The sequence below is a fragment of the Contarinia nasturtii genome, unplaced genomic scaffold, assembly GCF_009176525.2.
Source record: "Contarinia nasturtii isolate CC-2019 unplaced genomic scaffold, AAFC_CNas_1.1 Cnas_scaffold_285, whole genome shotgun sequence".
Lineage (NCBI taxonomy): Eukaryota > Metazoa > Arthropoda > Insecta > Diptera > Cecidomyiidae > Contarinia > Contarinia nasturtii.
Genome location: NW_022197640.1, coordinates 2,501,148 through 2,526,613, shown reverse-complemented (window position 1 = coordinate 2,526,613; position 25,466 = coordinate 2,501,148). Strand labels below are relative to the sequence as shown.

The window sequence follows — 25,466 nt, the reverse complement described above, 5'->3', positions numbered from 1 at the left end:
AACAATGTATAAAACTCAAATAAAACATTCACACGCGCGTAATCGCAGTAAAATAGTATAATTTTTTGGTGCCACTGTTCGGAATTGCCATTCGCAACTTTCTCCCTCTATTTCGATGTGTATGCGCACCGGTTAGTTCATGTGCCACACTCTATCTTTTTAACTCTTTCCCCCCGTTGCTCCTTTTTATCGTTGGCATTCCTTATAATTGATACTTAAATATGCACAAATAATAATTGCAATAATGTAAATTGCATACAATTATTGTTAACAGTCATGCGGTACGAAATGAAAATACTATTACAAAATAATCAGTGTGCTTCAATACACTTTAAGTACTGCCACTATGCGCATTCTACTCTGCTCTTGTTCCGTCTCGATTTCAACATTTTCGCACAAATATGGGTGTAGATTAAATAATTTGAAACAAGTGTTTTGTGCCATTTGCAATCGAATTTTCGATTAGAATGTACAATATTTGAAATATGCACGAAAAATTTGCCGTAACGAAATGATCACATCGCTAATCACCAATGAGAAGAGAGACAAAAACAAATTCAAATTATGAACAGTCAATATTTAAAAAATTGAATCGCGCTTAGAAGTTTTTTAAGAATCAAAACTAGACAGTTTAATGACGGATATTTCGACTTTTACATTTTGTGTTCATCCTATTTGAATATTTTTTTTTATTCAATTTTAATTTGGAACATATGAATAGGCAGTGTTTTGCTTCTGTTTATTTAGTTTCTTTATTTCAAAAAAATAAATGCAACAAATACCCCCCCCCCCCAAAAAAAACACACAAAACCAATTTTCTTTAAATATGTTTGCATCTCGTTCGAGCAACATTACAACATTAACTGCATTCAGTGCACATAATTCGCATTTCGTCATCTCGTTCTCTCTTTCTCTATCTCTTTCTCTGTGTATGTGTGTGTTTGTGTACTTCTGTAATTTTAAACAAATATAACATTTTCTGACAGCTGCCAATTAGTTTAGTGTCGAAATTTTCTATTCAACATGTTTGTCATTCCGTCGTCTCTGTACATTAAATATATTGTCATTATTATTATATTTCAATATGTCCCGGTAGACATAGTATGAAAGTCGTAGCAGTCATGCATCGTATATATAATAATACAATAATGCATATGGTAAAGTTGGGAAGTCACCTAAATTAAACGCCTTCGGCATAATACGCTTTGCTTTCTCTCTCTCTCTCTCTCTTTCATTCTTAAACACGAATGCACATAGTGTGCATGAAAGCTTACCGCATTTATAGCATGCACTTGAAGTGTTTGTAAAATATTGAAATTGAATATCGTACGAAGAGGTACGTTAAACTGTGCCTTTGGTAATGTATTATATGTTTCGGATGCATATATCCATATATTTTGGTTGTTCTTACAACGCGTTGCCGTATTTTTTTTTTTGTTGTTGTTATTAAAATCTCACCAGAAAGCTTAAAATAGAGAATGAATATGTACAATGTCATTTTGGGCAATCAATTCATCAGAGCAATGCTATATGACGTAAAACAATATTGATGATGCTTGTTCCATGTTTCAGTAAAACAACAAACGATGAATATCAACGGGGCAAGTATTTGTATCTAAAAATTGCTATATTTCATGAAAAACATGTTTTACAACCGACGTCCTATCGCATATACCGATCAACTTAAATTTCTTAAAGGCATATTTTGTTTATTTATATGTAGATATTCTTATCGTTGTTCTCTGTTGCTTACACACATTCGAAATTTCACACACAGCTCTTGTTTCGAACCAACAATCTCCTTACAATTGCCAAGTGTTTTCTGTGCCTTATGTTTTTCAATTTGAGACGAGAACAGACGAAAAAAAAAAAACAAACCACACATTTTTTTCAAGCAAAATTTCTGATATTTGCCAATTTATCTATTGATTCCAGAAAATTTCGAATCGAGTTAATTAAATTTTGTGTGGGATTTTATGAGAAACACAAGAGAATCAGATAAAATGTGAAAATTTTGTGCAGTCATCAAAATTGGATATGATTTTAAGGAGAATCCGCTTCATTATTCTATTTTTATAATTACATTTTGCTGGGTATATATTTTCTTTCAATTCCCAAAGTAAATGGGGCAGTTGAAACATATATCGATTGCCATAAAATGGCCTTTTTTAGCTCAATTTCATGGCAAATTCAAAATACAATTCGTTGAAATTGCACTGAATGAAATTGTATCAATAGAAAGACAGTGTTACTCTCTTTATTTCCATTGTGCGAATTATAGTTTTCAATCATTTAAAAGCACACAATTCACTTGAATCGATTTACTTAGTTTTTCTTTTCTGCAAGCATTGCCTTCTAGCAATATAAATGCATTGCGCAAATACAAAATGATACACAATATAATAAACACAAAAATTGTATATGTAAAGATGAAATCTGTACGTTAAAATGTGTTCCGTGAAAATATAGAGAAATATAAGTAGAGAAACAGAGAGGAAAGAGGATAAATAGCCGAATAGCACGTTTTTTTTTTTAAATAATGTATATCGTGTGTTTTCTCTATCGTATCATTTGGCAAATAATTCAATAATAAATCTTTTGCTCGTCGCTTTTTAATGACTTTGACCCGATCAAAACTCATTCAATTAATTATCCAGTTCATTGGAACTTACAATGTGCGAGAGATTGTTGCCCGTTTGCGTGTGGCCTTATGATGCTTTTGTTCGTTTTTTTGGTCATCACCTATGGTTATGAATGTATAGCAATGACTAAGTCGTTTACGGCCACATATTTTGTGTCGTTCACTTTTTTTTTCTTGCTGCGATTTTTGTCGTTGCTGTTGGAACGTTTTTTTTTCGCTCTCCCAAATGTTGTTGTTGTTGATGATGATGTGCTTTGTTGAAACTCTTTGCCAGATTTCAAGACCACATCAACAAACAATTGAACGAAGCGATAAAAAAGAGCCGCACATGACAAAAGAAGACATCATGTTTATTGTGAATTCACAAGTGATTACAATCACAAATTATGTTGTTGTTGAGACATTACATCTGCGATTCGCGTACGAATACGGATTCCGTTTATGTCGACAATTTCGTGAATCATCTTCGTCTGTCTCTTTCATTGGTCCTCTCTTTGATGCCAAGAAAACATGAACATTTGAAACTAAAGCATGCTACGCGCTATATGACGCGCTCTCTTTTGAGCATCCGTCATTTGTGCGCTTGCTTTTCATTTCCTCTGTCTATTTTTAAAATTGAAATGCGCAAAAGATTTGTATGCATGTAAATAGGCCGCTATATTTAGTTATGCTTGTTTGAGAAAATCAAATGAAAATAAAACGGCAATCAACAACAACAACCAAATACAGCGAATAAGAAAGAAAGAGGAACCCCAAAATGAAAATAAAGAACAGCATATACATAGTTTAGTGAACTAAACTCAAGTTGTTCGGTTAAATGCTCAATTATCAACTTTAGCCATATCGATGTCAGCGCACTTATTTTCCACTTTTATATTCGCAATCTACACTTGTCTCATGTTTTTCATCTGGTTTACAGTAGATTTATAATATCAAATATATATATATATATATCTCTTGTTTCATTCATATGTGTGCCGTGTGCCGTGCGCCGTTGGCGCTGTCACACATTGTTTCTGCTCGTTTTGTTTTTCGTGTCGGATGTTTGTAGATAGCTAAAGTAGTTTATGAACTGTATTTCGACAGTCAAATGTCACATAAAATATTTTTTTGTTGAGTGATTGAATGGGCGATTTGGTTGTAATAGAAAAGAATGTGTGCGGTTCATGCTCAACTTGAGATGATCAAGGAAAACGAAACAACCGAATATGCTGAATCATTAAAAATTTAATCGTCATTTTAAATGTTTTGGCAGAAGTCGTGAAATCCGTAAAATCGATTGAGCGCACGCTCATTTCTTTCTTCTCTTTCCATCTTTTATCCACAAGGGCAGTCTTAAATTAAACGATGCTTATGGATCGGCCGTGTTATGTGTTACACAAGTACACAAATTACGGAATGTCGCAGTGAATTTTTGAATTTCACATACAAAGTTTTGCGAAATAAAAAAGAAATGATGTATAACGGGAAAATATATATTTCGATGAATTGTCGCAAATTGTCACACAATGCTAAACTCACATCTCTCTTATGATGGTTATGTTAATGTTTGTTTGTTTGTTTGAATGTGTGCACGCGTTTACATTCGCGTCTCCAATTGCCAGTGAGATTGACACAAAAGTAATTATGAAAAATCACCGATGTATTTACATATACAGCCGTGATGTGCTTTGTTCGATGCGATTTGATTTGGTTGTATATATTCAAACAAAACAATTGTTCACAAATCAAATTCGTCAGCGTGGAAAAGTTGGACGTCATATTTTGACAGATCTATTATAAGCGAAGCTACTACATTTATTCCACAGAAAAATGTGTAGTTAAACATATAGGCGCTCACGTTCGCTTTCACACAATTTTCAACGATGACATTCATATATGTGTACATAGTAGATATATTTCATGTTCAAGCGCATATAGAACAAAGTTATTTTGTATCACAAAGGAAAACAAATTCAGCAAACACGCGAATCCATTGCGTCTTTTATTGGCCACAATAAAAAAAACCGAGTCAGCACCAAAGGAATACACATAAAAAAAAGTATATCAAACGGAAAAACTGGTGTAGGGTTCTATATAAGCAGTAGCAAAAAGCACTAACTGATGTAAATGTGAACGTATATAATAAAATCGATGCAAAAAAAAAGTGAGCAGAGGCACTGAGGCCACGTCAAAATGAATGTGGCAAAAAGAAGGCAAGAAACTCTGTCTCTAATACATATGTATATACATGTATATGCATGTACACTTGTATACGTGCACACAAAAAGGACAAAGAGAGTGGAAAAGACAAAATAACGGAAATGAAAAAGCGGTGTAAATTGAGAAATGAGGAAAATATTTATGTACATGGAAAAATATATAAATTTTTATTTTATCACCATTTAGGTTCTTTTCGATTTTATTTAATTTTTCATTCTTCTTATAGATTTCCCAATGCCATTACATTTTCCATCGTCTGTGTCAGAGTTCATGTAATAAGTATGCCAATTGACGATTTGCTTCTTATCTTTTTCAATGCGTTCGTGTTCATTTATTGGATGATTTTTTCTTGTTTCTTTCTCTCTTTTGTGCTGTTCTCATCGACAAATCCATTCTTGCGCTAGACTTACTGTGAATGCTAGCAGCATTTCTGGTGAGCACACATACACAAACTAACATTATCGAAGCATACGTCTTGTATGGTTGTTATTGTAGTGGTTATTTGGTTGTTAAAAAAATCAAAACGAGCAAACGAGAACGATGAAGGCAACAAGAAAAAAAATTGTGAAATATTTGATTGACTCTCTGTTGAGTATCACGTTTAATTTATTAGAAACCATAACAACATCCGAAATAAGAGGCAACGAAAAAAACTAAAAGAAAAGTAACGAGAAAGCACAAAAATAGGTAACAAACACAGTTTACATGAACCTTTCAGTATCGTCTGGTTACACATTCGAATGGAAAGGAGAGTGGGAGTGAGAGAACAAAATAATAATCGGATCGATTTGCAAAAGATTGGCAATCCATCTAGCCCCAAATGGTTAAATGTGGTGCCTTTTGAGACAACCGACGTTCAGATAAATATGCATTTAACTATTTACGGTTTGAAAATATATGAGCGAAAATATGCTTGCTAATAACAGTCATAATATCTACAAACGAAACTGAAATTTAAGAGTAAATGATAGAAGTGTACAATGTGAAATGAGCAGCGGGCCCGTACAAAACATCGACCGCGCCAACGACACATTTTCACAGCGCTATAGAGTGAGTGAGTGATGGAACGAGATTGAGAGAGATTCAATACAGAAAGTGTAGAAAGAAAAACGGAAAAACCACTTAATAACATCCACTAATAATATATCAAGAGTCAAATGAAGCGAAATATTATCATCATAAAAAAGTGATGGCAAGAAATGGCATAAGCAGATTCATGTTATAATATGCTTTTATTGGCATAGTCGTTGTTCTCATAGTCATCGCATTTAACATATTTATTTATTTCTAGCATTCGTAATTCGATGCTTGTTGTTGTGATTGTCTCTCCAGTCATTTGAACGTCAATTTTGCGCTGCGTGCTCCTACAGACAGAAGACGCATAGAAAATGTGTGTACATGGCATTGCTGCCATATTTTATTGAATCAACAAAAATAAGCCGTTTGAATGCAAATACTACACGTACCAAATTGATCCAGAATAAAAAGCACAAAAGATTCTTTCATTCTTTTTTCGGTTGCATTGAAACTTCAGAAAAACTGACTGTGTGTGTTTTTTTTTTCGTCTCTGTCTCTTTTTCTTTTTCCATAAAATTTAGACACAAATATTTATGTTATTGCTACGATACATCTCAATTTTTGTTGGACTTTTATCTTCCATATTCGCTGTCAGCAAACTGCACGAAATGAATTGGAAAAGGAGAACGGACGAGAGAAAAAAAAGGTGAAGCATTGTATACTTTCATCATGGCACATGAAATACTTTGAAGATACCTGCAAGTTGTGTGCATATTGTATAGAATTCATAGTATTACGAAAACTGAAACCAATATACATAGTAAATGCAGTTTCATTTAAGCGGAATGTTTCAATGTCGGTATGTGTATATGATTCATTCTTGCAGGCAGCGTTCACCCCCAAGATCATGACAAATGATACCGAAAAATACGGTATGGATTCTTGTCGCGTTTACTTGGTTGTAAACAGCGAACATTTAGTTAGAGTACAAATCGCAGTCCTGAACTTGGTCCACAATGATGTGTGTGTGTGTGTGTGTGTGTGTGTGTGTGTGTGTGTGTGGCGAACACAAAAAATTGGGGAAGAATAGTTCAAATGCTCGAAAGTTTTTATGGTGTGTTCCTAGTAGTAGTTAAGCGGCTCACCAATATAACATAGCATATACAATATACGCATATTGATACTGATACAGTTTATCGGATTTGATTCACACGATACACGCGTTGGAATTCACAGCGCAACACACATTGTTGGCATTCTGTATATATTTGTAAATCGATTTGAGCACATAAAGTTCAATATAAAGCGTATACAATATTCGTGCTTTTGCTGCTGTTTGTCGACCGATTCAACGGTTCGAGCATCGTCAAACTTCAAGAACTACAGGAATGAATGACGGTGGAAAATTACAAAACCATTTGAAAAGATTTTCCATTGTTTCCGTTCTCGTTTGGCCAAACCATCATCAGCTTTGTTATCAAATATCACCTTTCGTCGTATTCACTTGTGTGCCAATCAACAGAGTATTTGCGAGTAAAAAGTGATAGAGAGAAAGAGAGAGAGAGAGAGATTCAAAGATATTTATGGGGGATGGGGGTGTCATGATTCTCAGTGAGTTGCTAAGTGTACATACATCCATGTATACATATTTGGTATGCCGCACGTAACTCTGTTAGTTGATGCTTTATGTCTCTTCTTGAGTATGATTCTCTTCTCTCGATCTCCTTTCTCATTTCATCTTCACTTATGCTAGTATTTTTGCGTGTGCTGCATCCATTTTTGGTACGGGTATAGATTTCGTTACGTGTATCGATACAAATGGCAGCGTATGTGTTTGAATATTCAACAATGATACGACTGCGCAGTTCGGTATGATGATGAACAAAATGCAATGGGTGACAAAAAAACACGCAAACTTCTCTCTTTCTCTCTGGTAAAGAAAGAAGCGCTGATGGAAGGTAGAAGAAAAAAGGGGCCCAAATAAAAGCAACACTTAAAGACCATAATATTACAAAGCAATTGATGTACTAAGCAAACGGAATGTTATTCGCTTTTTTTTGCCGCTTTTACATTTTTTATTATTATTATCATTTCCACAGACAAAATGATTTGGTGAATATAATTCGAATCATGATGCCTTCTCGTGTTGTGCTACCTCCTGTGTGAATATACACCATTTAAATAAACACGCTCACAAAATTGTGTATTTCATATCGTTGGAAACGCACTCACTCATGAACATCATGTCGCCAATATTTCATCTCATATATTTCGACGTTGTTTTCTTGCACGCTTCTTCCCTCCTTCTTTTTATCTTTTCTTCTTTCATTTTTTCATGCTCGTTATTATTGTTGCTGTTGTTGTTGTTCTCTATCTTTCTTTCTTTTTCTACTCTTAATTTCATTTGCCCACTGCGCGTCGCTACACTGCCAGTCTCTAGACTAGAGTCACAACGACGGTGCTATTGGAACCGCATTTTCTCGCTTTGCTGACTCTTTTACGACGAAGATGTTGATGGTGATGATTATTATTACTTTTATTTCTTTTTTATACGCTTCATTACCAATGGGTTTTATAGTTTACTTCTCTCGTGCTTGCATCTAATTTTCATAAAATGTTTCATGTGAAATGTCTGTATGTGTGTGTGAGCGCGCGCGCGCTCGTCTTGTACGATTCAAAGCATGTAGCAGAGAAGAAAAAAAATGTACATTCATCTAGTATTGGTTTCATATATAGTCATATGTATAATGTACATGTTAGCTGCACTTAATGATGATGCCTCGCGCGGTGAAATGTGAAATCAATCGAAAAGTGAATCCGCACTTAATCCATAATAGAAAAAAAAACACCACACCGAATACAATGTGTAATGTAATCATAGAATGATCTTTGTAAATAACCATCATTCGCATTTGCTAATTAGTATTCATAAAAAGCAGCACAATTCATTCAATTTAATTTGAATCGCGCATAAACACACATTTATATCACATCATTTTGTATATGGAAAACAAAAGCACAAATCTGTCTTCTTGTGAGGGGGGGGGGGCCCCACGACTATCGATGTCATTGTTATAAATATAATAAATAATATTTTAATACGAAATGTGACATATGACATGAAGGATGAAAACAAAAGAAAACCGAAAAAACAACAACAACATCGGATTGTATTGCCAAAAGTGTCATTTGTGTGGCCATAAATATGTATGCCAATAACTTTGATTTGAGAGCAAATGGCAAAACACCGAATGAGCGAACAATCACATCGCTTCGTCCGATAAAACGAAAAATGGAGAAAATCATCGAGTAATAGCAACAATCACTTTGTCAACTAAACATCCTCGGTATTACGGTTGATAATGAAAAAAATGACAAAAACAAGAGCATAATAAATGAAAAGAATGGTATAAGTGCACACACACTGAAATACGCCTGAACGCACAGAGAGATGGAGATAGAGAGAAAAAAAAAACAATACAAAAGATATATAAAAATAAAATAGGGGTGACATAGAGAAAACGTTAGACACAACTGAATCCGAAAATGAGCAAGAGCATTGCAATCGAAAATGAAGTGAAATAGAATGACAATACAGACAGCTATGCTGCTAGAGAACGAGAGAGCTCAATGTGTTTGACTCATAATCTGTGCATCTGTATGGTATTACATGAAATAAAGCGAAAAATGTTCCGTCGTCATTGTTTTGCTGTTGTCGCCATTGACATTTCGTGTGTGTGAACACACAAATAACAGAAAAGCAGGGCCAGAAAGAGAGTGAGCGAGAACAAAAAAAAAACGAGCAGAGAAAAAAAGAAAAACGCTCAGAACCATATTAACGACAAACAAAGAAGCATCAGCAGCACCAACAAAAGCAGCAAAGAAAAGTAGTATCTTCTTAAATTCATGCTTATCTATACAACAACGAAAATTCACATTTTACTCGACGGCAATGGCGATGGTGTTTGTGTGTGTGTGTGTGTTTTTATCCCTTCGTATCTTGTTGCTTTTTGTGGTTTTCTAAATTGCTGCTCTCTGTGTCTTCGAAGAATCAATGTGCCATTGCTTGGTTCATATTCGTTGTTGCTTTTTTTTCTCTTCGTTTTTTTTCTTGCTCTCTAGTTTATTCATCCGTTCATTCTACGTTCAAACTGAACCATTCGGCATGGGCAGAAGAGATTAAAATAAAATTACAGAGAAATAGTTGCCCCATGTCGTTTTCGATAGTTCAGTTGATTTCGATATTTACGTCGATGAGCGAGCAGAAGTGAGCGCAAGAGAAATTCATTTTCTACAATGCAAAGACACTAAGAATACAATACGGTGCGGTTCGTCGTAATATAAATTGAAATCTATTCTGAAGCAGCAGCTTTCACACCACAACAGTTAGAGAAGAAAAAAAATGATTTTAGCTATTTAATATTCACGAAACCAGCCATCAGCACTCTGCAAACACCAATCGGCTGATCTTTTCCAAATCAGAAAAAAAGCCCTATTTGTGTTACATGTGTGAGGATAAGGAGAGCACAGAAAAAACAATCGGTTGAAAATAAAAGCGCACAAAAGCCAAAAAGGCATTTATATAATTTTTCAGTTGTAACACACAAAGTGCAGCACGAAAAACAACGAACGAGAATGAAGCAAAGAAAAAAAACGACTCACAGAGAAAATGAACATGGAAAATGGAATGATTTTGTCTACTAAACAAAATATTTTGCGCGCTCCGTAACCATCTGTATGCACATAGAGCTATATAATAGATTTCATGCACACAGAGCATATTCTAACGAAATCGACTGAAAATGAACTGAATATATCTCTGCTTTAAGAGTAAATACAATAACTACAACACAACGGAAGATAGAGATAGAGAACGGCACGAAGGGAAAAAAAATCACCAACTCCACTTCATGGACCAATCATGCGCCATCCCAATAGAAAAGAAAAAAAAAACAAAATAAACAGCTTAACATGTATCGTATATAGTATATATACGTGAATTCCAATTGAATATTTATAATCCGCTTGGTTTGTATGTGGTCTCATACAATAACCGCGTTAAATTTCCAACTTTATATTCTATCTCTAATTTCGATTGCAATGTCGGAATGTCTAGTATTTGGTTCATAGTATTTACAATTTGATTTCTGTGTTCTTTTTTTAATTTTAACATTCTTGAAATGTGATTTTAGATCACCGATTCTCCAGCAGAAAGCGTTAATCATTTTCAATTGGTTCTATTTTTCTTCAAATAAAAATATTTCACTTTGGGATTGCTCGAAGATTCCAGTTGAGATTAAGGAATTCTTTCATTGCTTACGGTAAAAAAAGACAAAAAAAAGGAATCCTCGAGCATTCATTTCAATAAAGTGTACTAGATGGTTGCTTTATTTTGTCTCCATTTTGTTTCAACTTTTATGTATCGCACAATTAACTACTATTCTCAGTTATAAACATCAATATGTAGTTGTGAAGATTCTACTTTAAAAAAAATCCTTATTGCATTTGTTCGTATACATTTCGCTTGAAAAACAAAACCGATTAGCATCCATAAGGGAATGGATCGATTGAATGGAAGAGAAATAAAGAAGAATATAAAATGATACAATGCTGTTGTTTGATTAACGAACGACCACAAACTCGATAAGCGAAATGAGAAATGCTTTTTATGTATTTTTCTTTTATAATTCGCTAATTTATAGTCAGAACGAGTTTGCATAGATATTCTGACACAGATATATACTTTAAGCTTTGGTTTTACCAATGATGGATTAGTTGGCTATAATAGATCAAATCAAAATAGAGCAAAGATAGTTTTAAAACAATCTATAGAAGATGCAATATTTGCAAACACTGTGTTCCACACAGCTTTATTTTGTTCATTCGACAAGTATGGTATTGTTACCCACAGCGATGACGATAATGCCGTCGTTGTCATCATTCATCGAATGAGCCGCCAATACCATCGTACAAATGCAGTTTTCATCATCGATTTCGAGTTGTTGATGGTCAAATCCATATTTTTTGTGTTTCACCTTGTAGTCTCTTTGTCTTCTTTTTTTTATCTCTTTCATATGCGTCCGTTTTTGTTTTTTGTTTTCTGTGTACAATATACGTGCGGCGATTTGCAAAACGAATACATTTCTGATTAAGTTTTGAAATAAGAAAAATAAATATTAACCATAATACTCTCGCATTTTCTGCTACATGCGACCTTCATTCATGCGATTCTCTCGATAAATGGAGAATCGATGGAATAGTTTTGTTGGCTTTTTGTTATTTGCAACCATGTCAAGTTAATTCTTCTATCAGTTTGGCGCAAAAATTCTCGAAAACTTATAAAAATAAAAGAGAAAGATACCGAGAGAGAGAGAGAGGAACAAATGTGAACAAAAACTTAATTCACGAGCGAAATTCAGTCACGCTAACAAGACATAATGTGATTAAAATCCATTTAGCTGCTCACATATCGTATTGTGCATATATATGTTGGCATACAAACGTATAAATACTCGGTTCAAGTACATACGCAAACTTTGTGTGGCAAAAAGGAAAACGGGCAAAGGCGCGCACAGTGAAAATGAGAAAAATTATGCGATTTTTATTATAATACAAGCAAAATATATGGATAAAAATGTTCATGAGCAAAAAGAAGAAGAAAAAAAAAATAGCGACAGAGAGTGGAAAAGTGTGCAAAGCGGAAAGTAAAAGATGCACACACATTCTTTTGGGTTTAAGTTACATCGCATAGTGTTCAATTCAAAAAGAAAAGATGAGTTGTTTTTGTAAGAGCAAGTGAGAGCAGAAGGAGCAAAAACGAGTGTAGCTTCATGTAGAATGTGATATGTGCGATGAAAGGAATTCGCGCATAATAAATTGTATGCAACAAAGTTTTTCCATTATTTTGGAGGAAAAAAACATTTGCATAATTTTCAACCCGAAAGCACTCACTGTACGCTTTCAGTGATTCAAAAACGAGCAAGACACGTTTACACATAGGGAAAAGGGAAGAAAGCAAGACGCAAACACTGGCTACACTTTTCAAACCGTTTTTCTGTTCATGCGTTTTTTTTTCATTCTTTTCGCTTTAAGTTAAGCATTATTGTTATTAGAATAATATGTATACGTGCACTTCGTCTACCCTTCTTCAATTTTTATTTTTATCATTTGTTTTGGTGTCTTTTTAGTAGATTAATTCCAAACATATTATTCTTCACTCTTTCCGAAAAGTTTTTAATGAACCAAATACCATTTCCAGCGCACATACTATGTTATATACGTATAAACTTCAAACCGTTTATATTGGAAATTTTTGTTTCCAAGAAGTCAGCACGTATATTGCCATTTGATCATCATCGCTGTTGACGCAGCAAGAATTTTATATTTTTTTTTCTTTTGTTTTCGGTGTTAAACTCAATTTTATTCAATTTTACTTTCGCTTGCATACAGTAAAACTCAATGATTGTTTTTGGTGTCATTTGACAATCAGTCACAAACACTCGCCCATCGCTTTGTTATTACATTGAGCCGATTGTGTGTTTGCTATTAATTGGCAACAACAAGCAAGCAAGAAGCGACAGATTTTCCACTAAAAGTACGGTTTATAACATTGTTCAACAACAGTATCATGTAAAACCGGGGAGGGTGGCTTTTATAGCGCTCGATTTAAATAGAATAATTTCATGTTTGTCCCCGGACTGTCGGATAAATTTAATACATTTTGAAAACAACGTACAGTGGTACGAATTCGGCAAAAGATAATGAAGACGATGATGACAAAGACGAACCCTTCAATATACTCTCCACGTCATTTTTGTTATCCCCTTCTGGCGTGAGACATATCATGGCGCATAATGTTGTGGAATTATTTTCATTTAAATACACATCTGTTAATTTGATGGTGATGTACGCAACACAACAAACAATATTTGCAAATGATTTATTAACGAATAAATGTGTAAACTTTAATTCATTGAATCTGGTGTTTGTTTGGATAATGCGCAAACTATGTACCTCAAAATTAACGGGAAATTTGGTCGAAAAATAAAAGAAAACTTTGAATAACATAACAACAACAACAACAGTTGAGTTAACTTATGCAAAGGCGTGGGCACAAATTCACAGAAGCAACATCATATTCAATGGTGCTTACGATTTTGTGAGCTCATCGCCTGCAATTGTTTCTGTTTTGTGCTCGATATACATACTTTTCAGTGTGGGATTAATAAATAGTGTGTTATTTATGCGAATATCATGGAGGGATTAAAGCGATTCCATCGTTATATCGTGTGTATGTATGTGAATCAACCCATATTGTCTATATCGACGGATGGAAAATGGCCACAGGCAAAACGTAGGAAGAAGAATAGGTAGTGACATTTAATTATTGACTATTTAACAAGTGTGAAATGAGAATGTTAATGACCATTCAAATTTTAAAGCAGAATATAAACATCATTTCCAATTCGGAAACAATCGTTTTGTATACTCAAAAAGCATTTTTACATTTGTTAAAAAGCGCTTCTATTCAATCGGTTCATACCATAAACAATGTTCAAAACCGACGTTTGATAAACGCTTCATCGTGTGTGCTTATTTTGTTGTTGTTGATGATGATGATGATTTTTGGTTGTCAATTGTGTGCACACAATGTTAAAATGGAATATGGGTTTGAATGCTAAATATCGAATATTTTGTTTATCCAGAATGTCGAACAACGACAAAAAAAAAACTAGAATGAAACTACAATAACACAAAAAAAAAACACCTTCACCACAATCACCACTACCACCATAAACATTGGGCCGCAAATCGGATTTCAATATCGACAATGGCAGCTAACCCAATAGCAATGTATTGCAAATAAATTGTGATTCAGTCGAACATAATGTTAAGTAATTGCGTTATTATTATTATTATTATTCTTATTATGTACGAGTTTGGGTTGATGATTGCCTTCCATGCAATCCATTTTATCAATTTTAATCTCGTTTTATTCGAGCGATAAAATGTAAGCGTTTGGCTATGGAACTACACGAAGCCCAAATGTAATGTCACATAAAATCGATATGGATACAATGATGACTACGACAATGACGACAACAGCAACGACAACAACATCGACTACATGTATGGCAAGAGAAGTTGTCCCATTGGAAACAATAACATAAAGTACTAACAACCGTACTCGAATTCGCTTGTGAAGCGAATGAGCTGTTGTTATATAATAATAACATAATGGAATGGTGCGTTTTATTACATAAACATGGAATTTAAGTATTTTGAGCGTAAAATCATGATGAATATATAGCGAAATAAAACGCAGTTTGGCACGGATCGGCGGGGAAAGGGGACATGATTCAAACTAATAACATTTTCACAAGCACAGAATGAGTGCGTGTAAAATTTGAGTTTAAAAAACAATCAGGTTTCTTTTGTCATATTCTTGTGTGGAGCACTAAATCTGGTAGAAGTTTATGTATGTGTGTTTGTCGGTATGTATGCGCAACCCCTTGCATCCATTTCATTCTGCACAGTACATAGTTTAATATGATGTGATATGATATGATTTAATATGTGAGACCAAATATGAATGCGATGGCATCATTGATGGTGATGCTCCATTATATGCCACGTCCAAGATAATTTACTCACAAACGCATATGCTTTTAACTTCTTATTATTCAAACTAATTTTCAAGTACGCTTTCATTAGCCGGATTCTGGATAATTTGTAAAGATACAGCCAACGAGCGACGAGCGAGCGAGAGAAAGTGAGGGGAGGGAGGAGGTAGACTAGAGAATTGAAATTTATCACGACTTATAAATTAATCACATAACACTGAGAACTTGTTGGGTAGTTCAAATATCTAATCATAATCATTTAGCAATGGTTTGGTTTGCACAGAGCAATGGTTCAATATGAATGTGACAGAGGAGCGTTAGTCGTGATGGTCATTAATATTAGATGGGACGAGAATACATTGAAAGTGTAATTCTAAGAGTGAAACGTTTGCATAAGTGTAAGTGTAGTATTAGCAGCGCAATCATATATTTCATGTCAGATTTGCATTCACATGGCACATGGCTTTTGAATTTTTCGTTTCGTCATTCTGTGTCTCTCGCTGCTCTTGTTCGTTTGCATCAATGATTCAAATTGAATAAAGAGAGTTGGATAGATTTTGTGGCATTCGAGTTGCATCGATAGCCGTCTATTTGTCATTCAAATCAGATCACGATAAATGTTGTTATTGTGATGTAGTTACTTTCCTTCCATCTCCCATACTCCCTTTCTCCGATCTCAGTTCGTTGAATTTCATTTACATTTTGCCACAAACGCATTGCGATTTGTCGGTTTTTGAGGGTACGATTTAGCAAACACTACATTAAAACAAACATTTACGGTCGCCAAATGTCGAAATTCGAGTGCGTAACGCATATCACATGAATATTATGTTGTTGTATGTTTATTGTAAAATCATCATCTATCCCAATTTTCCACATTCCAAAATTAATAAATCGGTTTACAGAATAGCTCTTATTCATGTTTGATGTTAGTTGAGTCGTGCTTGAATGCAGAACACCAAGTACCCAACAGCAGCAGGAGCATCAACAAACACAACCAACTGGATATATACCAAATGGAGCACACACACACACACACACACATTTATATACAATAGAACATCGCTCCGCTCAGGCGGCAAATCTCAATGATGTTTTCCATCTCGAGTAATTTATTGTGTTCACACAAATATTCGGTGTTGAGCATTCAGCTGGATAAAATAGTAGTGCTGAATAGTGCTGCCTACGAATACAAAAGAACATCGTTCAAGTGCCACAATTTAATTTGTTCTCTTGTGTCTTCTGGATTTTTGTTGGCATATCCAAAATTTTCAATCTTAATTCATATTGGTGTGATGTGTGCAGCTGTGCGGGCACATTTCATGTATTGTTTTCAACATCATCAACATCGTCATCGTTGATGGATCTCGTTTAATGTCGGTATTGCTAACACGTACATGCATAATCAATCTCTCAACTCAAAATTAACTATTTCAGATTTTTGCTTAATCTATTATTGAACGACTCGATGTAATAATAACGAGCATACCGATGATCAAATATGCCAGCCTCCGAACATTTTGATACACCATTGAAATATTTATCCCAATTATGATATGTTTCGATATTTATCAGTGATGACTTGTAGTTCCATTTTCGATTTGTACATAACAATTGATGATGTGTAGACGGAGCGCAACGTAATGCCAATAAAACTAAACAAAAGCGCCGATACTGATCGACATCAATATTAATTGAGTAATTGCAAAAGCAAAATAGCGCATTCCATTTCATGTTGGCGTTTTATTTTCAATAACAAATTTATTCAGTCAAAATTGAGTTTCTCTTTGCACCAACAAAGTAATGGCTACATCAACATTTCACTTGTTGTTCGTATCTCCATTTCTTTCTTTAGTTTCGTTGAATTGAATTTGGACAAAAGTTTATGACTCGATGCAAATTGAAAATTCAATTCAATTGACACGAAACCGACACCAAAGATATCATGCTGACTTTGCGATTCGGTTGTCTTGATTCGTCATTCCATTGAATTTCTTAATTCCACCAAGTTTCATCACCACGGCGCTGGTTTTTTTTTGTTTCTTCCAACACCATCCGATTGTGTGGCATTTATTCGTTCACGTTTCGCTATTTGATCGCAATTTGCATGCGGCTAAATTGCCGACCACTTCTTTGATTCACCCATTGTATATGGAGCTCGCGTACAATTGAATGGGGTAGAATAAAAACTACTTCTCGAAAAATTGCTATTTTAAAACGCAACCTAAAAAAAATTTCAATAAAAAGTGAATCAATTTTTTTTTGTCCAATTGAAGTGAATCAAGAAAATTTTGTTCAATAAAAGTGAACCAAAAAAAAAATTTCACTCGGTTTTTTCAGTGTAAAATACACTAAAATGAATTTTTTTTTTTGGGTTCACTTTTATTGAACAATTTTTTTTTTGGTTCACTTCAATTGGACGAAAAAAAATTGATTCACTTTTCATTGAAAGTTTTTTTTAGGTTTCGTGTTTAAACATTTTTCGAGAAGTAGTTTTTATTCTACTCCATTCAATTACCTCAAGCTGAACAAACGAATGGATTTAACACCATATCATTAATACAATCTATTGTTTAAATGTGTGAAAACGCATTGGATCATTTAATGTTTGCTCAAACAACAACAAAACATACACTATTTGAGTATAAGAGCGAGATACCAAGCATCGAACAAACGAGCGAAGAAAACAAAAATAGACTCCGGCAACCGAATCGTATACCAAAATGTGGAAACAAAAAAGAAATATGTTTGTACACACTAAACAGCAAATGAATAATATGCTTTATACATTGATAATGCCAAAATGGATGAAAAAAAAAAAAGAAGAAGCAACAACTGAAGATGTGAACGACGAACGAGAGAGAGAAAGAAGCCGATTGAGCAAAGCACGTTTTGAACTCGGTGCGAGCGAGGTGTTTATGTGTTTGTGAATTGAGTGTTTCGCAGAATACACATCATTCAGTTGCTTTCGCACTATTCAATTTCAATTTTTCATTTAAATGACATTCCACGCTCCGATATATTCAGATAATCAGACAAAATGTGCGCTCGGATACAAGGGATTCATTGACGAGAGCGACAGATAGACCAGAGGCATGAATAAAAAGCCAAAACCGAGAGCGAGACACAAAGAGACCCACCGATAAAGAGTAAAAAAGAAACATTTGAATGAAGAATTATGGCGTCAATAACAATCACAGCGAATGAAGCGTATAATTGAGATGGATTGGATTGGATTGAATTGGATTTAGATTGTGTGTGTAAGAGTGATTGTTTTTTTTTTGCTCTTATTATTCGGTTGCGGTTGTAAGAGTGAATCAAATGCAAAATCGAATAGCCGAAAAAATTATGCGGGGACGCTTCAAACAGCGATCATATGACCATGATAAGCGTAAGTCAAATAAAACACAGCCCAGAACGTCACGCGCGTTGAAAAAACACCGAGTGTGAAAGACACGAAAGAGAGAAAGAGAAAAAAGAGACGTGTTGAATTTATGATTTATTCGTATCTTGTGCGTTACTGTACAACACGATCATATTCGTGGTGACGTGTTCGCATTGACTTGGGTCAACTTCCATTTTAAATCCCCTGCTTTCATCAATGGTTCAAGTAATTTATTATTTTTATCCGCTTAGTCTTTCAAGTCGATGTTCGACCACTGTGTATAATTTGTGCGTGCTTGTGTATGTGTTACTTCGGACAATTAATTAACGACTATTTCTTTTCGTATTCTCTTGTTGAATGTTGAATCTCTTTTTTTTCTACGCACACAATATTTTTCTAGTTTATTTTAGATATGAATTCAGATCAAATGTTTGCAATCGACAAAAGAGTCAAACTGAACATTTTGTTTGAAGATAGAACGAAGTACGTGGAATAAAGACAAAATAAGAAACGGAAAAGTAAACACTTGCCGACCGTAATAAAACAATTTAGACAAGCATTTTTGAAATGTTATCTTATGGCATTTGGACAGAGAATTTATTTTATATGCACTGTGTGCTTTCACATCCGAACAACATGAATTATTGTTGAATGTAGCATTATAGCATGCGAGTGAATGAGATGGAACGATACATCTGTTTTACGAAAAGCATTCAAAAATGATATGGCTTTTTCACATTTTCTCTTCTGACCATTTGAAGGCAATGTCAAGGTTTTGCTTGTTCGGCTTTTGTTTGTGTTTACTAATCAATTGTATTCTAGCCATTTCTTTAAGCCCATTATTTTGACCTTTTTTTACATCGAGCATACATCGATAACTATATGCACAGAACATTTAAGTGCATGTCAATTTATGTAGATAAGATTCAGTAGAAATTGGTAGTGTATATTGGTTGATGCAATTTTTCACATTTTTTAAAATATTTGCAGAGCAGATTCTATCTGAATAGCCACTGATCCAGACACCACAAGTCCAAGTGTACTTAATTACAAACTCAAAATTCACTAATTATTTTCGTCATTTCCTTTCATACACGAAAACATATAAAAAATGAATTGATTCATTAATCTGTACGAGAAGTTTCAATGGCGTGAAAAAGACGGTTTTCCATTTCCGTTCATCTAATACAACTGCTATTTTTTTAGAAGTACACATTGCATGATTGTCTTGACTCTTTGGCCGAATCAGCCCAAAATACTATTTACCACACACAGCATCAGTTTCATTGAAGCAAATGTGTGTAATTCGTAGAATTGGCTGTTTTTGATGTGAAAAACCATTGTGACACAAATGCTGTGAAATATTAAAAGTCCAATTGTCTACCAAAATGGATCGATAAGACCATTTTCTATTTCAATCGTCTTTTTTTTTTGTAATTTTTTTACCACATTGATATATTAATAATCTATCTCTATGATCGTCATCATCATAATCATCATCGCTGATTGTGTTCTGAGATAATTCATTTGTGATTATCTTATGGTAAATCGTTTTTCTGTTTTGCTTGCGTTTGCCCATAATCTGTCTTCTTTTTGTGTTTGTCTCTCTGTAATTTGTTTGCTAAAAGATTCGAACATCGTTGGTTCAATTTTCCATGAGATAACCAAATCGCATGAATAAATGTGACAAATGACAATGCATGGCCAAGCCATGAAGAACATTTAGTGCAATTGGGTCGCGGTAATTATCATGATTTGGCCTGTGTGTTGATTCGCACCCATTATTAAATTAAGATTGATCCAACGAATAATTATAATCGCTTGCGTTTTTTTCTTCATTATATGTACTGTTTTTCACATTTTCAGCTGAGATTCATTCTGCTCGTTTATCGACCACATTAACAGATTGTTATTAAACAGAAATGGGAATTTAAAGAGAAGAAGACACAAAAATAGGCTGAATCTGTGGCACAGCAATGATTGAATGAGGGTAAAAAAGGAATGAAAAGAATACAAGACTACCGATGAAACGATACAAACACATACACAATTGCGAATGGATGGAAGAACACAAAGCAACAGTAATAGATATTACGGAGCATAAGAATCAACATTTGTATATAGAATGGCGCATATAATTCAAGCTTTATAAATTCTCGCTCTCGGTTCGATGTAAATGTAAAGTCTATATAGTCAACTCAATCGATTTGAGCTACAAATATTGGCAATATCGAAGCAAAGTATGTGCAATTCTCTATTCTCCATTCAGGCATTCATTCAACTAATCTGTCCAGAGAAGTATGTTCATAAGTTGAATGTTTGTTATTGTTGTTATTTTTTTTTTTTTTCGTATTTATCTGTCGTTTTTTTGTGTGTGCCCCTCTGCGCTCACTGTTCTGAACTTGTCCAACGTGCTAAGGTCTTTCAGTCAAGTGTGTGCGGGGCACCCGATATGAATTGCAATGAAAATATATGTGTATCTTAATCGAAATGGCATAATCAATATAAAGTAATATTTGAAAATAAAATACTTACAATATAAATATGAAGATGAATAAAGTCGGAAACAAGAATATTTCTCCGTATTTCTCTTGTTTGTGCGCGCATGAATTATTTCTACATGTAGTAATCCCAAAAATAGTTTCAATTTGTTTTGATTACGTCTCTAATAGTGTTCGAATTCAATTGGAATGGTTTTCGGTTTTTTTTTTTATTATTATTATTTCATTCAGTTTTGTTTTTGAATGAGAAAAATGTTTCGACGATGCATTTAATGATGTATCATTGTTGAAATAGTTTTAATATATTTGATGATGTTGTGCATATGTACACCACTACGATGATATTTATCCGCTGGCCTTTTGCATATAATCCCAGTTAATCCAATTGATTATGAATGCAACAAAAATTATCATATTCAAATTCTGGTTTATCTATCATACAATAATCGCATTTTTCATTCTTTCATATTATTGCACTACGGTCAAAACAATTTCGGTTGCGGCTCTATCATAAAACATATTTTTTTTTCTTTTTCGTTACCAAAAACACTAATTTTTTTTTCTTGTCGCTTTCGTTTCGATACTTTAATTCGTTAGAGTAATCCAAATGGTCGTTGAATATGAACTGTAGTGAAATATGTGGTGCTGGTCACTTATGTCTCCAATTTTTAAATAGCCGTTAAATTATTCACTTTAATTAATTTTCTGAACAAGCACTAAGAGTGTCTGTGTTGTCCGGCAGCTTCGTTGTTTTTGTTTTTGTTTTGTTCAGCTTCAATGGAATAGGTATTAAGCACTTGCACTGTAATTAATGAACAAAAATAAATAAGCATTTCTCTTTCTCATTCTCGTATTCTTTATGTGTGTATTTCATTTCATCTTCTGCTGTCTTCGCTCTCTCTCTCTCTCTTTTTATTTCTTTTCTCACATTTTGCCTCTTCTTCTCTTATAATCTTCGGCTTCGCTTCGCTTTACTTTTATATGTTATTCCATTTGTCATAACAAGTAATGCGTACGAGCATATACATAACAAGAGTAAAACATGCTTGGGTATGAAATTGATTTGTACATTTACTATTAAATGTAACCAATTCTCAGAAAATGATTAAGTTTTATTTCGTTCAATGTGTGTGTGTGTGTGTGTGCGTGTGTGTATTTTTATGTTTAGATAAATTTGCTGGTAAATTGTAATTCAAGCCAAACACCGAGAAGAATGTAGAAAGGAGATACAAAACAGCACAGAGAGAGAAAAAGAACGTATAAGCAGGAGAAAGAGAGAAAAAGTATGTGTTAGTTTCGGATTCGCTTGAAGAAAAGAAGCAAAATGGAAAATCCCTTTTTGACCGCTTAGTACATTGAAAAAGGAAGACGAAAAAGGGATTTTAAAAGAAGAACACATACAAACATGCCACCGTATACATGCACACACACACACATACATACATTATGGGGAAGAGAAAAACACTCTAGCGCTCTCTGTACGATGATGTACGTGCTAGTGTTGTGTGTGTGTGTGATGTATACGTGAATTCCATACACATATATGCACACACAATGACGCGACAGTCTTTTGCTTTTGGCTTTGGATTTGACTCTATGGCGATGGATATGGAAGAGATATATGTATACGTTGAATACGCTTCACCATTACGAACAACGAGAATATTAAAAGAGAATGGAGAGAGAAAGAGCGAGAGAAGAACCATCGCATTTATTATTATTGTTGTTGTTATTTGCTGAATGCGAGAAAGATTCTAGCATTTACTATGGTTTTATGTAATGGAGAGAAAATCACAAACAACAACAACAAAAAATACAACATTCTCTACATCCAATCCAATCCACATGAAGTGATGATTGAAGTAACGAAAGAACAAGAAATTGAGAAGAGAAGCAACAACAGCAGCAGCGACAACGACTTCGACAAAACGATAAAACGGATGGCAACTTTGAAAACGCAACCAGAATATAAAAAAGAAGAAGAGGTGTTAAAGGAGCGCTTCGTATATAAAACAAACAATATGAAACAGGCGAATGAGAGTATACACAAAACAGATACTGATTCGCTTTTTGTGGTATCGTTGTTGTCGTTGCTGATGCTCCTTGTCAAAAGTCCTTTCGATTTTGACTTTGGATAATAAATCATGTCATTTAAGCGAATCTCTGCTGGAGCAACCGATGTTTTTTTTAGTCGCTCTCTCTCTTTCTCTCTCGCTATGTATCATTCATTCGTTTGCTTTCTTTTTTTATTGTTATTATTATTTATTGGCTGTTCGCAGTTTCGTTTTTATTGCTTCGAATTAATCAATTAACGATCGGAAACATAATGCTCTTGTTTTTCATATGCATATATATTCAACACAAATTCGTTTAATTTTCATTAAAAAATTCATTGAATGATGTTAATGATGATTAAAACAAAAACTCACAATAAATTTGTGTTTTATGTTTGTTGTTCTCTCTCTTTCTTTCTCTCTCTCTCTCTCTCTCTCTCTCTCTTTTATTTTGTATATTTTGCTACACACACTGAAAATGATTGCCATCCAATGTTTACTTTTATCATTTGTTTCACTGCGTTCTCGCTTTACGTATATCTATGAATGCATGTTTATCTATGGTTTGATGACAGACTGTATTATACTCTCATAGTAATAATATAAATAGTTGTCTAACAAATATCACAAACACTGGTAGGCAATAGAATTAACGAGTGTGTAGAAAACGTCCGTTTTCGATTATTATCCAGGTTAAAATCATTTAAATTCATCACGATACTATATTCACATCCATTCTCAAATGGTTTTCGATTCATAGTTAAAATCGCTTCCGAATTTCAATTATGCACTTCATTTCGTTTATACTGCATACTACCTCTATAACATTCTACGATGTATGGACTATATTCAATTTTTCTTTTTGAAATTTCCACATTGTGGGGTTCTTGGTTCGACTAGAATGTGTGTGTGTATGGTTTTTAGTTTTTTTGCTCTTCTCTCATATTTTGTTTCATGCACATTTGATTCACACAGTCACAATCATGAAAACTAAATTGGTTCGAAAACTTTGTGTTTGTTTGTTGTTTTTTTTTTATTTACTTCAGTTGTTTCAATGAAAGTTGATTTTTTTACTTTGTTACACTAGCTTTAAATCACACTTTGTGTCCAAAATCACAAAAATTCAAACAAATTTAATACGTATATAAATTGAAGAGTGGAAGTTCACATTTTTCTTGAATATTTCCATACAGAAAACACACCATACTAAATAACAAAAAATTTTTTTTTTAATTTTTTGATGAAAAACGACGCGACGGTACGGATTCGTCGTACATACTGTTTGGTGTACACGTTCGGCATCAATCGGACCGGTGAACTCGGGTGACACGATTCGAATTATAGCCGTTTCTCTTTCTCATTCACAAGCGACGAACACTGACTGAGTGTGTTGTGTATGCGTTGCGTTGTGTGCTGCTTGCTCTTGTCGTACCGAATTTTACAGCGTTTTTCCGAAACCAAAACAAAAAATCTTTAGACCAATGGAAATTTGTTCCATGTACGATCATCGTATCTATACTATTATATCGCTTCGATACCATTCCATATTGTTGAATTTTCAAAGTTTTTAGCAATACAAATGATTCGATTTTTAAATTGTTAAAATTATATGCACAGAAAAATGCAGCCGATATTATGTGATCCGTGGCAGTAAAGTGTTAGCATTCAATATCGCGTTGTAAGTTTCAGGTATGAGCAGTGCGTAAAGTTGTAACAACCAAACAAATTGAAGTGAGACAAATAAACGACGGCAGCACACGTACAGATACCCATTTGCCGGATGTGCGACAGAGTGGAATATCATTCAGTATAAACAGCACTACCAAGCATACATAGCTCGATTGGTGCCGCTGATACCTCTGTTGCCGTACAGACAGAGACGAAGCGAACGCAACGCATATGCTAACTCAAATCGGTTTTCATAGTGGCTGTTTGTGTTGGATTTGTTGTTGTGCTTGCTTATATTACCATTTGGATATTCTATGGAAAGAGAAAGAGAGAGAGAGAGAGAGAGAGAGAGAGAGAGAGAGAGAGAGAGAGAGA

At 34.2% G+C, this 25,466-nt stretch overlaps 1 protein-coding gene across 8 annotated transcripts in view; it reads right to left on the bottom strand.

Annotated features, from left to right (window-relative positions):
* The window catches only part of LOC116337713 (flocculation protein FLO11), a 121,777-nt gene that overhangs the window by 45,049 nt on the left and 51,262 nt on the right, over window positions 1-25,466 (bottom strand). For 4 of the 8 annotated variants that reach the window (XM_031762509.1, XM_031762503.1, XM_031762508.1 and 1 more), the window contains exons 1-2: window positions 24,241-24,615; window positions 21,404-22,171 (exon numbers count right to left, since the gene is read on the bottom strand). The exons of 1 other annotated variant lie outside the window; for it this stretch is intronic. The gene's annotated coding sequence lies outside the window, so the exon portion shown is untranslated. Of the gene's footprint in view, window positions 1-21,403; window positions 22,172-24,240; window positions 24,616-25,466 lie in introns of those variants that run through there. 3 more of the 8 variants (XM_031762504.1, XM_031762507.1, XM_031762510.1) reach the window with 2 other exon arrangements.